General features: G+C 42.1%; 1 long non-coding RNA gene across 2 annotated transcripts in view; it reads right to left on the bottom strand.

Moving 5' to 3' along the window:
- The window catches only part of LOC116561743, a 119,887-nt gene that overhangs the window by 42 nt on the left and 105,513 nt on the right, over positions 1 to 14,332 (bottom strand). For both annotated transcript variants that reach the window (XR_004273581.1, XR_004273580.1), the window contains one exon: positions 1 to 522. This exon is cut by the window's left edge and continues 42 nt beyond it. This is a non-coding gene — a long non-coding RNA (uncharacterized LOC116561743). The remainder of the gene's footprint in view (positions 523 to 14,332) is intronic.

Below are 14,332 nucleotides of genomic sequence, written 5' to 3' on the forward strand. Positions count from 1 at the left end.
CCCTCCTGTTCCAGTCATGTGAAGTACTTCACTTCCCCTTTATCTTTTAACATGATTGGAAACTTCCGGAAGCCTCCCCAGAAGCAGAAGCCACTATGCTTCCTGTACAGCCTGCAAAACCATAAGCCAATTAATCATCTTTTCATTATAAATTACCCAGTCTCAGGTATTTCTTTATAGCAGTATAAGAACAGACAAATACAAACCTTAATTTGATCTGCCATGTGACTGCTACTGTCATGTAACTTAACATATTCACACGTTCCAGAAATGAGGATTTGGACATCTTTAATGGGTATCAGGGGAGGGTGGGCCCTTTTTCTGTCTCCCATACTATATTACCTTGTAATCACAGAAGCTTAACATACTTAAAGTTTATTTCTCTCTCACCCCAAACTTATTAAGGTGTATGTGTTTTCTCCTTGGTGCCTCGTGTCCCCGTGGTGACTCAGGAATCTGAGCTCTTTTCATTATGAGCTCCATCATCTCAGGACTCTCCATTTCCAGGAATGTTTTAGATTCCTGTAAAGCAGGAATAAAACCAAGATGAGGAGATCATGGGATCTTTTAGGGCCCAAGCCTGCAATTGGGAAACATTGTTTCTGCCCTTGACTTCATTTGCCAATTCTGATAGCATTTATTATTCCCAAACTCAGTTACGTTAATAGGAGCCTTCTCTGCCTAACAAGATTGTTTATGCCTGGAACCCTGCATTAGTCTTGCCACTTCCTCCCAAGCATTAAGACCTGCATCTGAGCTCCAGCCTGATGACTAGGATTCAGCATGGACCTGATGGTCATACGTCTCCTTCAGGCCAAGATCTATATATCCACTTCCATAAATAGCATCCACACGTCAGACTGTCCAGAACTGAACTCATGGACCCACACAAACTTTGTGCTCCTCCAAGAAACTATTTATCCATTTTTTCCAGCCCCAAAATCCTCGTCACTCCTGTCCTTTCTGCCCATATCCAATCACCGTGGCCTGATGACTTTTTTAAGTTGTGGTAAAATACATGTAACACAAAATTGGCTATCTTAAGTAATTTTCTCTCTGCAGCCTCTCATGGAACCATCCAGTTTCCACACGTCAGCAGCAATGACACAAGTCCAAGAAACAGCATCTCTTGACCAGACTCAGTTTTCTGACATCCCAGCTATTTTTCCCTTCTAACCCCTAACTCATCAGCCAGAATGACTTTTCAAAACACACACGATGCTCTCTGTCACACACATGTGCGCCTACATGCGCACGTGCACACATGTGCGTGCACACACACACACACACGCACACACACACTCCTCTCCAATCCACTATCTTTAATGTGGCCTTAGAAGAGCTTTGCGTGATCTAGCACCTTCCCCAGGCCACCCATTCCTGGCACTTTGTTCTGTAGCCAGGCCTTTATTTTTATTTATTTATTTAGAGATGGAGTCTTGCTCTATCACCCAGGCTGGAGTGCAGTGGCAAGATCTTGGCTCACTGCAACCTCTACCTCCCAGGTTCAAGCAATTCTCCTGCCTCAGCCTTGCGACTAGCTGAGATTACAGGTGTGCACCACCACACCCGATTAATTTTGTATTTTTGGTAGAGACAGGGTTTTACCATGTTGGCTAGGCTGGGCTTGAACTCCTGATTTCAAAGGATCCTCCCACCTTGGCCTCCCAAAGTGCTGGGATTACAGGCGTGAGCCAGTGCACCCGGCCAGCAGCCAGGTCTTTAAAGGCCCCATACTTCTTTTTGCCTCAGGTTTTCCTTTTGCTCTTCCTTCAACCTGGAAAACCATCCCTTCTCTCTTCTTTTTTTTTTTTTTTTTTTTTTTTGAGACAGAGTCTCACACTGTTCCCGGGGCTGGAGTGCAGTGGCGAGATCTTGACTCACTGCAACCTCCCCCTCCTAGGTTCAAGCAATTCTCCTGCCTCAGCTTCCCAAGTAGCTGGGATTACAGGTGCCCGCCACCACACTCGACTAATTTTTTGTATTTTTAGTACAGACAGGGTTTCACTATGTTGGCCAGGCTGGTCTCGAACACCTGGCCTCATGATCCACCCGCCTCGGCCTCCCAAAGTGCTGGGATTACAGGTGTGAGTCACTGCACCCGGCCCCATTCTCCTCTTTACCTAGGTAATCTCTTTCTCCCTTCTTCCTGCTCCAGCCATGAGAAGTGTCTTGCTCCCTCTTTGCCTTCTGTTGTGATTGGAAGCTTCCTGAGGCCTCCTCGGAAGCAGAAGCCACTATGCTTCCTGTACAGCCTGTGGAACCATGAACCAATTCATCTTCAGAGCTTTGTTCAAACATCACTACCTCAAGGCCATCTTCCCCATGACCTGCAGACCACATCTGCCCTCGCTCCTACTCTCATACCCCTGTGTCATACGACTGTCATACTGCTGCCATGGGTTGGTTTCCCAGGAACAAGCTTTAAAAGGAAGAAAGTTCTGAAACATGCTACGTCGTGGATGAACCCTGAAAATACTATGCTATGTGAAATAAGTCAGTTACGAAAGAGCAAATATTGTATGATTCCACTTATATGAGGTATCTTTTCCTTTGAACAGGAAATCTCAAAGAGACAGAAAATAGATAAGAAGATACCAGGGGTGGGTGCAGCCGCTCATTCCTGTAATCCCAGCACTTTGGGAGGCTGAGGTGGGTGGCCTACTTGAGGACATGAGTTGAAGACCAGCCCGGCCAACGTCGCGAAGTGCCATCTCTATAAAAAATCCAAAAATTACCCAGTCATGATGGTGCACACCTCCTAGTACCAGCTACTCAGGAGGCTGAGGCATAAGAATTGCTTGAACCCAGGGTACAGAGGTTGTAGTCAGCCAAGATCATGCCACAGCACTCCAGCTTTGGGTGACAGAGCAAGACTCTGTCTCAAAACCAAACCAAAACAAAAAAAAAGTTACCAGGGGTGGCTGGGCTCAGTGGCCAACTTCTATAAACCCAGCAGTTTGAGAGGCCAAGGCAGGTGGATTGCTTGAGCCCAAGAGTTTGAGATCAGCCTGAGAAATATAGCAAGATTCTTTCAACAACAACAACAAAAAAATGCAAACAATTAGCCAGGCATGGCAGTGAGTGCCTGTAGTCCCAGTTAACCAGGAGGCTGAGATGGGAGGATCACCTGAACCCAGGAAGTCAAGGCTGCAATGGGCTATGTGTCACTGCACTCCAGCATAGGCTGGTGACACCTTGTCAAAGAAAGGAAGAAGAAAAAGGAGGAGAAGGAAGTGGAGGAAGGCGGGGGGGCGGTGTGAGGAGGGCGGAGGGAGAGGAAGAAGAAGAAGGAAAAAAGAAGAAAGTTACCAGGGGCTGAGGGAGAAGAAAATGAGGGGTTATTCTTTAAAGAACATCGTCTCTGTTGGGGGTGATAGAAACGTTTTGGAACTAGATGGTGGTGACAGTTGCATAACTCTGTGAATATAATTAATACCACTATACTGCGTGCTTCAAAATGGCTAAAATAAATATTTACCACAAAAAAAAATGTGAAAGAGTAGAGGTAAAGGGGGGTGGTTTCTTGATGATCCCTGTTTTTCAACACCCCAAACCTAGTTAGAGATCCATTCATTCCTGCCCACATAGCCTGCAGCTTCTTTTGCTCACATTAAAAGGTAAAACTCAGGTCCTACCTTCTCATTCTGAGCAAGAATATCAGAAGGGAAGCCACTCTCAGAAATTCATCAGCAGGAAGAGCCTGCAGGCAGCTCCACTGAGGTGCTGCCTTCTTCTTAGTGGATTCACTACTTTGTAGGAAAAGAAAAGCCCTGTGCACTTCAACTATGACTTTCTTTCAAGTGTTCTTTTTATTAGGCAGTAGTCCATTAAATTAGATTTAATTAAAGTTGATTTGATTGATGAACTAAGGTCTCATAGTCTCTCCAAAGATAACATAGGTTTATGTCATCGATCCAAAAACCTCTCACATTTTGGCAACCATGTGGCAAAATGATTTATTTCCTCACTAAAACCAGGCAATACTATTGATCTAAAGAAACATCGCTTCAGTCATTCCTACATAGTAGAGGTTCTTAACTGTTATTAAATCAGCTGTTCACTGGCTGACACATCACAAATTGAAACTACACACACAAATCACACGACTGAACTTGAAAAGCCAAACCTGTTTTTATTGCACGGTGGAAACTAGAAATGAGATTTCACTCTGCCGAGGTTATCACATGGAAATAAAAAGAAATGCAAAACACTCCTCCTTTTAAAAATAATAAATAGCATAAATCATGTGGACAGCTGACTGTTACACGGTAACATTCCTGTGGGTTTTGCACTAAGAAGAAGCTGAATTAGATTAATAACCGTGCATTCTCCTAAACAGTTCAAGAAAATTAATTTAGCTCTCCACTTGTCTGAACAAAATGCTTTCGAAATATTAACTATCTGATTCTTATCATTAAGAAACATTTCCTTTACACCTCTATGCACAGAGGACTTTGCTAGGCACTTTCTAAGCAATTTAGACTGATGGATTATATAATCTAAAAATGCAGTTTTCCTATTAAAAAGACAATCTGGAAGTTGTTTATTTAAGTGCAGAGCAGCACTGACTTTTTTTTTAAAGTTAGATTACTTGTGGTTATAAAAATGTGGGGAGGTCTTATTTCATACAAAAGATGTGTCTTGCCAGACCTTGTATAATTCGAACTTGCATAATTCAAGAATGATTTTCTCAAGGGAATAAATATAAAATAAGACAGATGTATTCTCAGAGCACTTTTACAAGTTGTAACATATTTTTTGCTTTAAAGCTGTTTTTTCTATTCCCAGCATTACATCTAATATTTCATGGAGTGCTGTCTCCCGTATTAACTGCACCATGTTTCATAGAATTTGGTTTCCTTCCTTCCCAGTATCTTATCACATATAACTTCCCTTCAAACACTATTGATTTGGGGGCACATTTTTCAGTGTAAACACTTGCATCCCTAGTTTGTGAACATCTGACATTGTTACAAGTTGTAAAAATATTTTACATAATAATGACCATGAATGCTAAAACAATAGCATCATAGTAACTAAAATCATTCACAAGAGTCTCATAATATGCAAACATCAGCAATGGTTTATTGAATCTTGCAAAGCCAGGTTGGTTTATCTGTTTACCAGCTAAAAGGATCATGTTATAAAAGGGTAAACAAGGCCAGGCACGGTGGCTCATGCCTATAATCCCAGCACTTTGAGAGGCCGAGGTGGGTGGATCACGACGTCAGGAGAGCAAGTCCATCCTGGCTAACACGGTGAAACCCCGTCTCTACTAAAAATACAAAAAGTAGCTGGACATAGTGGTGGCATGTGCCTGTAATCTCAGCTACTCGGGAGGCTGAGGAAGGAAAATCGCTTCAACCCGGGAGGGGTTGTGGTGAGCTGAGATCGCGCCATTGCACTCTAGCCTGGGCAACAAGAGCGAAACTCTGTCTCAAATAAATAAATAAATAAAATTAGATTAAGTAAAATAAAAGTGTAAACAAAGATTACAATATTCACTCTGCCTATCGGCTTTAAAATTACATGACTCGATAATTTATTTGTTTTAACCTGGTGCATTAACTTTTTTTTATTTGTATTTTGGGCTCTGATGTACATGTGCACATCCAGCACCCTGCAGGATTGTTGCATAGGCACATACATGCCATGGTGGTTTGCTGTCTCCATCCCCCCAAATCCCTCCCGTCCCTCCCCTCCACTCCCCCATCTAGCCCAGTGAGTGTTGTCCTCTTCCCTTTGCCCAAGTGTTCTCATTGTTCATCCCCTGCCTATGAGTGAAAACATGCGATGTTTAGTTTTCTGTTCTTGTGTCAGTTTGCTGAGAATGATGATTTCTAGATTCATTCATGTCTCTAGAAAGGACACAAACTCGTCATTTTTTATGGTAGCATAGTATTCCATGGTGTATATGTGCCACATTTTCTTTGTCCAGTCTATCATTGATGGGCATTTGGGTTGGTTCCATGTCTTTGCTATTGTAAACAGTGCTGCAACAAACATACATGTGAATGTGTCTTTATAATAGAATGATTTCTAATCCTTAGGGTATATACCCAGTAGTGGGATTGCTGGGTCAAATGGAATTTCTATTTGACCCAGTAATGGGATTGCTGGGTCAAATGGAATTTCTATTTCTAGATCCTTGAGGAACTGCCACACTGTCTTCTGTAATGGTTGAACTAATTTACACTCCCACCAACAGTGTAAAAGTATTCCTTTTTCTCTACATCCTCTCCAGCATCTGTTGTCTCCAGATTTTTTAATGATTGCCATTCTAACCAGCGTGAGATGGTATCTCAGTGTGGTTTTTGATTTGCGTTTCTCTAATGACCAATGACGATGAGCATTTTTTCATATGGTTGTTAGCCTCATATATGTCTTCTTTTGAAAAGTGTCTGTTCATATCCTTCGCCCACTTTTGAATGGGTTTGCTTGTTTTTTCTTGTAAATCTGCTTTAGTTCTTTGTAGATTCTGGATATTAGCCCTTTGTTCAGATGGGTAGATTGCAAAAACTTTTTCCCATTCTGTTGGTTGCTGGTTCACTCTAATGATTATTTCTTTTGCTGTGCAGAAGCTCCTAAGTTTAATTAGATCCCATTTGTCTATTTTGGCTTTTGTTGCCATTGCTTGTGGTGTTTTAGTCATGAAGTCCTTGCCTATACCTATGCCCTGGATGGTGTTGCCTAGGTTTTCTTCTAGGGTTTTTATGGTGTTAGGTCTTATGTTTAAATATTTAATCCATCTGGAGTTAATTTTTGTATAAGGTTAAGGAAGGGGTCCAGTTTCAGCTTCCTGCATATGGCTGGCTAGTTTTCCCAACACCATTTATTAAACAGGGAATCCTTTCCCCATTGTTTGTTTTTGTCAGGTTTGTCAAACATCAGATGGTTGTAGATGTGTGGCATTGTTTCTGAGACCGCTGTTCTGTTCCATTGGTCTGTATCTCTGTTTTGATACCAGTACCATGCTGTTTTGATTACTGTAGCCTCGTAGTATAGTTTGAAGTCAGGTAGTGTGATACCTCTAGCTTTGTTCTTTTTGCTTATGATTGTCTCAGCTATGCAGGCTCACTTTTGGTTCCATATGAAGTTTAAGGTGTCTTTTTCTAGTTCTGTGAAGGTCAATGGTAGCTTGATGGAGATAGCATTGAATCTATAAATTACTTTGGGCAGTATGGCCATTTTCATGATATTGATTCTTTCTAACCATGAGCATGGAATGTTTTTCCATCAGTTTGTGTCCTCTCATATTTCCTTGAGCAGTGGTTTGTAGTTCTCCTTGAAGAGATCTTTTACATGCTTTGTTAGTTTTATTCCTAGGTATTTTATTCTCTTTGTAGCAATTGTAAATGGGAGTTCGTTCATGATTTGGCTCTCTCTTTGTCTGTTGTTGGTGTATAGGAATGCTTGTGATTTCTGCACATTGATTGTGTATCCTGAGACTCTGCTGAAGTTGCTTATCAGCTTAAGGAGGTTTTGGGCTGAGACGAGGGGGGCCTTCTAAATATATGATCATGTCATCTGCAAATAGGGACAATTTGACTTCTTCTTTTCATAATTGAATGCCCTTTATTTCTTTTTCTTGCCTAATTACTCTGGCTAGAACTTCCAATATTATATTGAATAGGAGTGGTAAAAGAGGGCATCCTTGTCTAGTGCCAGTTTTTAAAGGGAATGCTTCTATTTGTTTCCCATTTAGTATGATATTGGCTGTGGGTTTGTCATAAATAGCTTTTATTATTTTGAGGTACATTCCATCGATACCTAGTTATCAAGAGTTTTAGCATAAAGGGCTGTTGAATTTTATCGAAGGCCTTCTCTGTATCTATTGAGATAATCATGTGTTTTTTGTCTTTGATTCTGTTTATGTGGTGGATTATGTTTATAGATTTGTTTATGTTGAACCAAACTTGCATCCCCTGGATGAAGCCTACTTGCATGTGGTGGATAAGCTTTTTGATGTGTTGTTGGATTTGGTTTGCCAGTATTTTATTGAAGATTTTTGTAACAATGTTCATCATGGATATTGGCTTGTAGTTTTCTTTTTTAGTTGTGTCTCTGCCAGGTTTTGGTATCAGGATGATGTTTGGTCTCATAGAAAGAGTTAGGGAGGATTCTCTCCTTTTGTATTGTTTGGAATAGCTTCAACAGGAATGGTACAAGCTCCTCTTTGTACATCTGGTAGAATTTGGCTGTGAACCCATCTGGACCTGGACTTTTTTTGGTTGGTAGGCTATTAATTGCTGCCTTAATGTCAGACCTTGTTACTGGTCTATTCTGGGTTTCAGCTTCTTCCTGGCTTAGTCTTGGGAGTATTCAAGTGTTGAGGAATTTATTCATTTCTTCCACATTTACTGGTTTATGTGCATAGAGCTGTTTGTAGTAATCTCTGATGGTAGTTTGTATTTCCGAGGAATCGGTGGTGATCTCCCCTTTATCATTTTTTATTGCATCTATTCGATTCTTTTCTCTTTTCTATTAGTCTAGCTAGTGGTCTGTCTATTTTGTTGATCTTTTCAAAAAACCAGCTCCTGGATTTACTGATTTTTTGAAGGGTTTTTTGTGTCTCTATCTCCTTCAGTTCTGCTCTGATCTTAGTTATTTCCTGTCTTCTGCTTGCTTTTGAGTTTTTTTGATTTCGCTCCTCTAGCTCTTTCAATTTTGACGATAGGACGTCAATTTTAGATCTATCCTTGTTTCTCATATGGGCATTTAGTGCTATAAATTTCCCTCTAGACACTGCTTTAAATGTGTCCCATAGATTCTGGTACGTTGTGTCTTCATTCTCATTGGTTTTGAAGAACATTTTTATTCCTGCCTTTATTTCATTGTTCATCCATTCATCATGCAGGAGCAAGTTGTTCAGTTTCCATGTAATTGTGCAGTTTTGAATGCTTTTCTTAATCCTGAGCTCTAATTTGATTGCACTGTGGTCTGAGAGACTGTTTGTTATGATTTCCATTCTTTTGCATTTGCTGAGGAGTGATTTACTTCCAATTGTGTAGTCAATTTTAGAGTAAGTGTGATGTGGTGCTGAGAAGAATGTGTATTCTGTGGATTTGGGGTGGAGTGTTCCATAAATGGTTATTAGGTCCACTTGGTCCAGATCTGTATTCAAGTCCTGGATATCCTTGTTAACTTTCTGTCTTGCTGATCTGTCTAATATTGTCAATGGAGTGTTAAAGTCTCCCACTATTATTGTGCAGGATTCTAAGTCTCCTTGTAGGTCGTTAAGAGCTTGCTTTATGTATCTGGGTGCTCCTGCATTGGGTGCATACATATTTAGGACAGTTAGCTCTCCTTGTTGCATTGATCCTTTTACCATTATGTAATGCCCTTCTTTGTCTCTTTTGATATTTGTTGGTTTAAAGTCCATTTTATTAGAGACTAGGATTACTACCTTTGCTTTTTTTCTCTCTCCATTTGCTTGGTAGATCTTCTTCCATCCCTTTATTTTGAGTCTATGTGAGTCTTTGCACGTGAGATGTGTCTCCTGAATACAGCACACCATTAGGTCTGGACTTTTTATCCAGTTTGCCAGTCTGTGTCTTTTGATTGGGGGCATTTAGGCCATTTACATTCAACGTTAATATTATCATGTTTGAATTTGACCCTAACATTTTGTTACTGGCTGGTTGTTTTGCCCATTAGTTGACATGGTTTCTTCAATGTGTCGTTGTTCTTTACTATTTAGTATGTTTTTGCAGTGGCTGGTACTGGTTGTTCCTTTCCATGTTTAGTACTTCCTTCAGGAGCTCTTCTGAGGCAGGTCTTGTAGTGACGAAATCTCTCAGCAATTGCTTGTTGGTAAAGGATTTTATTTCTCCTTCACTTATGAAGCTTAGTTTGGCTGAATATGCAATACTTGTTTGAAAGTTCTTTTCTTTAAGGATGTTGAATATTGGCCCCCACTCCCTTCTAGTTTGTACAGTTTCTGCCAGGAGATGCACTGTGAGTCTGAGAGTTGGTCTTTCCTTTGCAGGTGACTTGACCTTTCTCTCTGGCTGCCCCTAGGATTTTCTCCTTCATTTTCACCCTGGTGAATCTGATGATTATGTGCCTTGGGGTTGCTCTTCTTGAGGAATATCTTTGTGGTGTTCTCTGTATTTCCTGGATTTTAATGTTGGCCTGCCTTGTTAGGTTGGAGAAGTTCCCTTGGATAATATCCTGAAGAGTGTTTTCCAACTTGGATTCATTCTCCTTGTCACACTCAGGTACACCGATCAAGCATAGATTAGGTCTTTTCACATAATCCCATAGTTCTTGGAGGTTTTGTTCATTTCTTTTCACTCTTTTTTCTCTAATCTTGCCTTCTCATTTTATTTCATTGAGTTGATCTTCTGTCTCTGATATCCTTTCTTCTGCTTGATCGATTTGGCTGTTGAAACTTGTGCATGCCTTGTGAAGTTCTCGTGCTGTGTTTTTCAGTTCCAACCAGTCATGTATGTTCTTCTCTAAGCTGGTTATTCTAGTTAGCATTTTGTCTAGCCTTTTTTCAAGGTTCTTAGTTTCTTTGCATTGGGTTAGAACATGGTCTTTTAACTCAGAGAATTTTGTTATCTACTTTCTGAAGCCTGCTTCTGTCAATTCATCACATTCATTTTCTGTCTTGTTTTTTCCCTTGATGGTGAGGTGTTGTGATCCCTGGGAGGGGAAGAGATGTTCTGGTCATTGAAGGTTTCATCCTTTTTGTGTTGTTTTTTTTTCCCCCATCTTCGTGGATTTATCTCCCTTTGATCTTTGAAGTTGGTGATTTTGGGAGAAATCTGAGTCAATGTCCTTTCTGTTGCAGTTGGAGCTATGTCTTTTTTGGCCTGTAGAGGCGCTGCTGGGCTGCCTCAGATTCAGTCAGGTTGCTGGGTGGGTGGTCTTCCCCCGGAGTTTGTTTGCAGGTGAGATTAGCCCCGCCTTCCCAGCGGGGACTCTCCTTCCCTGAGCGCAATCTTCCTGGTTGAGGTCAAACTGGTGTATTCATTGCCAAGCTCTCTGGTGCACCAGCTTCAGTTTGAGTTTCGTGGGGGGTGGAGCCTGCCAGGCCCTATGACCTGTTTCCCTGCTTTCAACTCTGCCTCTTTTTGTCAGACAGGTTGTTCCATCCTGCTGGCATTAGTCCAAACTTCCGCCTAAGTCCCACTGACAATTTATGGCACCAGGCAGGAGCTGTCACTCAGATTTGCAACAACAACCATGGCGCCACTCAGTCTGGTGGGGCTCTCATGGACTGTGGGTTGCAGGAGGGATCAGGTAAGCACAGGATCTCAATTGGAGCACAAGGGGGTGAAGTCCCCCAACCCTCCGAACCAGCTACATGTTCCAAGTGGGGACGTGCCCTGCCCTATCTTGGTTCCTTCTCCCTAGGCAGCCCTTGCCCTGCTTTGGCTCCTTCTCTGGGCTGTTTTCAGAGTCCTCCCAGTCCCCCCGAAATGGACCCAGAACCTCATTTGGAATCATCAAGTCCTCCAGCCCTCTGGGTCTCATTTGCTGGGAGCTGCATTCCAGTGTTGCCTCCTCTCAACCCTCTTGGCGCTGCCTCCCTTTTTTTTTTTTTTTGAGACAGCGTCTCAGTCCATTGCCCAGACTGGAGTGCAATGGTGTGATCTCCGCTCACTGCAATGTCCACCTCCTGAGTTCAAGAGATTCTCGTGCCTCAGCCTCACCAGTAGCTGGGACTACAGGCACACGTCACCACCCCCGGCTAATTTTTTGTATTTTTAGTAGAGACGGGGTTTCACCACATTAGCCAGGCTGGTCTAGAACTCCTGACCTCAAGCGATCCACCTCAGCCTCCCAAAGTGCTAGGATTACAGGCGTGAGCCACCATGCCCAGCCCAGATTAATATCATTTTAATCTTTGTACACAAAGTAAGATTTTTTTGGTACTTTTACATGGATGATTTTGAGTTGCCATATTCCAAACTTGCAGAAACAGATTATTTTCACTTCTAACCTAGTGTGTCCTCCTCCTGATGGATTCAAGCCAACCGTCAACTGACCTCTTTATGGTGCCACTTCCACTTTTACTTTCCATTTATGTAGAAAATGTGGTAGGGTCTGGATGGGCATCTGTACCAGGTACAGTTAGTTGTATCTGCTTCTACTCTAACCTCCATCTTCTTCCATCTGAACAAAACCTTATTTTTATTCAGTTATGCACCCCTCTGTGTGACAGAGTAAGATGACCCCAATGTGATTTCCCGAGTGAGACCCTGAGAAGCCTAAGGCAATCATGGAGGTTCCAGACCCCTTGCAAGTTTAAGACTGGGTAGGTAGATGGTACACTTCTGTCTGTTGACGCAAAATGTGAAATCTGCTTGGGGACAGGGGCGGGGAAGGCATGTGGGAAATGTTTCTCCACTTCTTAGAAAGAGACATGGAAGTTTGGAAGGGAATGGCCCTTCTTCCTCTGGATATGGTTATGTCCAAATATGATGCCTAAAACTACAACCCCTCTTGATGCCAACCTGAGGATGAGACCAACACTCAGAAGAGAGTGGAGGCAAAAGCGTCACAGAGGTGTGGAGCCTGAGGCCCACTCTTTCTGTAGACTCCTGTCAGTGTGAGATCATTGGTTCATTATTATGTTCATCCTCCAATCCAACAGACATTAGGGTCTCTTTCTGTGTTCGTTAGCTGACACTCCTGGAAATCAATGTGTGTCCTCCCAGTTGCCTGGAGGGGAGCTAAGTAGGGTTGCGGTGCAGAAGATGAAAGGATGGCTCTTGAGCATGCTGAGTGCTTTTGAAAATTGAAAGGCCTCAGGACCAAGGCTTTTCTAACTTTGTCTTGTTCCTTTCCCTGCCAAGCACAGGGAGCAGTTCTCTCTGGAATTTCCTTATCTGACCAGTAAAGCTTCTTATCAAAATGGTAGCTGCCCTCTATCCTGATATGGTTTGGATATCTGTCCCCTCCAAATCTCATGTTGAAACTTGATCACCAATGTTAGAGGTGGGGCCCAGTGGGAAGTGTTTGGATCTGGGGTGGATCCTTCATGAACAGCTTGGTGCCATCCTCACAATAATGAGTGAGTTCTTCCTCTTAGTTCCCATGAGAACTCCCCAACTCTTCCTGTCTCTCTCTTTCTTGCTTCCTTCTTCCCACCATGGGATGCCAGCTCCCCTTCCCTTCTGCCATGAGTGGAAGCTTCCTGAGGTCCTCACCAGGAGCAGACACTGGCACCAGGCTTTTTCTACAGCCTGCAAAACCGTGAGCCAAATGTACTTGTTTTCACTACAAATTACCCAGCCTCAAGTATTTCCTTATAGCAACACAAACAGACTAAGATATCTCCCCTCCCTGAAATCTCATTGTCTCTTTCAAAAAAGAAGACTGAAAAATGCAATCGCAGCTCAATAGACTTTTTCACAAGATAATTCCTGCCTCTCAAGTTCATTCAAATTCCAAAAAGAATCATTCACAAGTTCATTTCTGTGTCCCTGGCCCAATCATTCTCCTGAACAATCAGTTACTGCCCCTCAGAAGAATTGTCTTCATCTCACATCTTCCCTCCCACAAGGAAAAGGGCATGTAAGCTTCAGTACCCCACTGGGGAGATGGAATAATTACTCTGTGATTTCCTCCCCATGCCTCCCACATTAATAAATGTGTATGGATTTTTTTCCCTATAATCTACCTTTTGTCAGTTGATTTTTAATGACTCTTCAGAAAACAAGGGGGAAGTTTTCTTTGCTTTGCCCCTACAGTAGACACAAAGCTTAGAGTATGGACCATCTCAGGACCTTAGTGACAAACTGCACCTCTTGGAAACAAAACCAAGACATGAGATATTAAAAACATCATTAGGATAAGAGCACCTACAAAAAGAAAAACAAACTCTGAAGTTGAAGAAGGAAACAGCAGATTCACCCAAGCACAAAATAAAAACTATCTAGAGCAAACATGAGAAATTCAGCAGAAGAGAAATTTGACAAAGCTATTCCATCTTCCTTTCTTTTAGCCAGTCCACTTTATTTTGAGTAAACTTAAAAGAAGTGATTCCAACTCACTACACCAGCCTACTGTAATCTTGACCCTTGTCCTCAACCTTGGGAAATTCCTTGACCCTCATGGCGAGAGGAGACTTTCAGTTGATTAATTAATTGGAAACCATGCATATAGGCAACTTTTGAGAAGTTCAGGTGTAAACAATAGCAGAAAGATAGGATAAGTGTTAGAAGGTAAGTGGACTATTTAAGAACATCAGCATTTTATTTATTTATAATATTTTAAAAATAAAGATGGGAGGGTCTCACTATGTGGCTCAGGCTGGTCTCGAACTCCTGGCCTCAAGGGATCCTCTGGCACAGTCACTCGAAGTGCTGGGATT

The sequence above is a fragment of the Sapajus apella genome, unplaced genomic scaffold (assembly GCF_009761245.1).
Source record: "Sapajus apella isolate SASKATOON/1434 unplaced genomic scaffold, GSC_monkey_1.0 scaffold30, whole genome shotgun sequence".
NCBI lineage: Eukaryota > Metazoa > Chordata > Mammalia > Primates > Cebidae > Sapajus > Sapajus apella.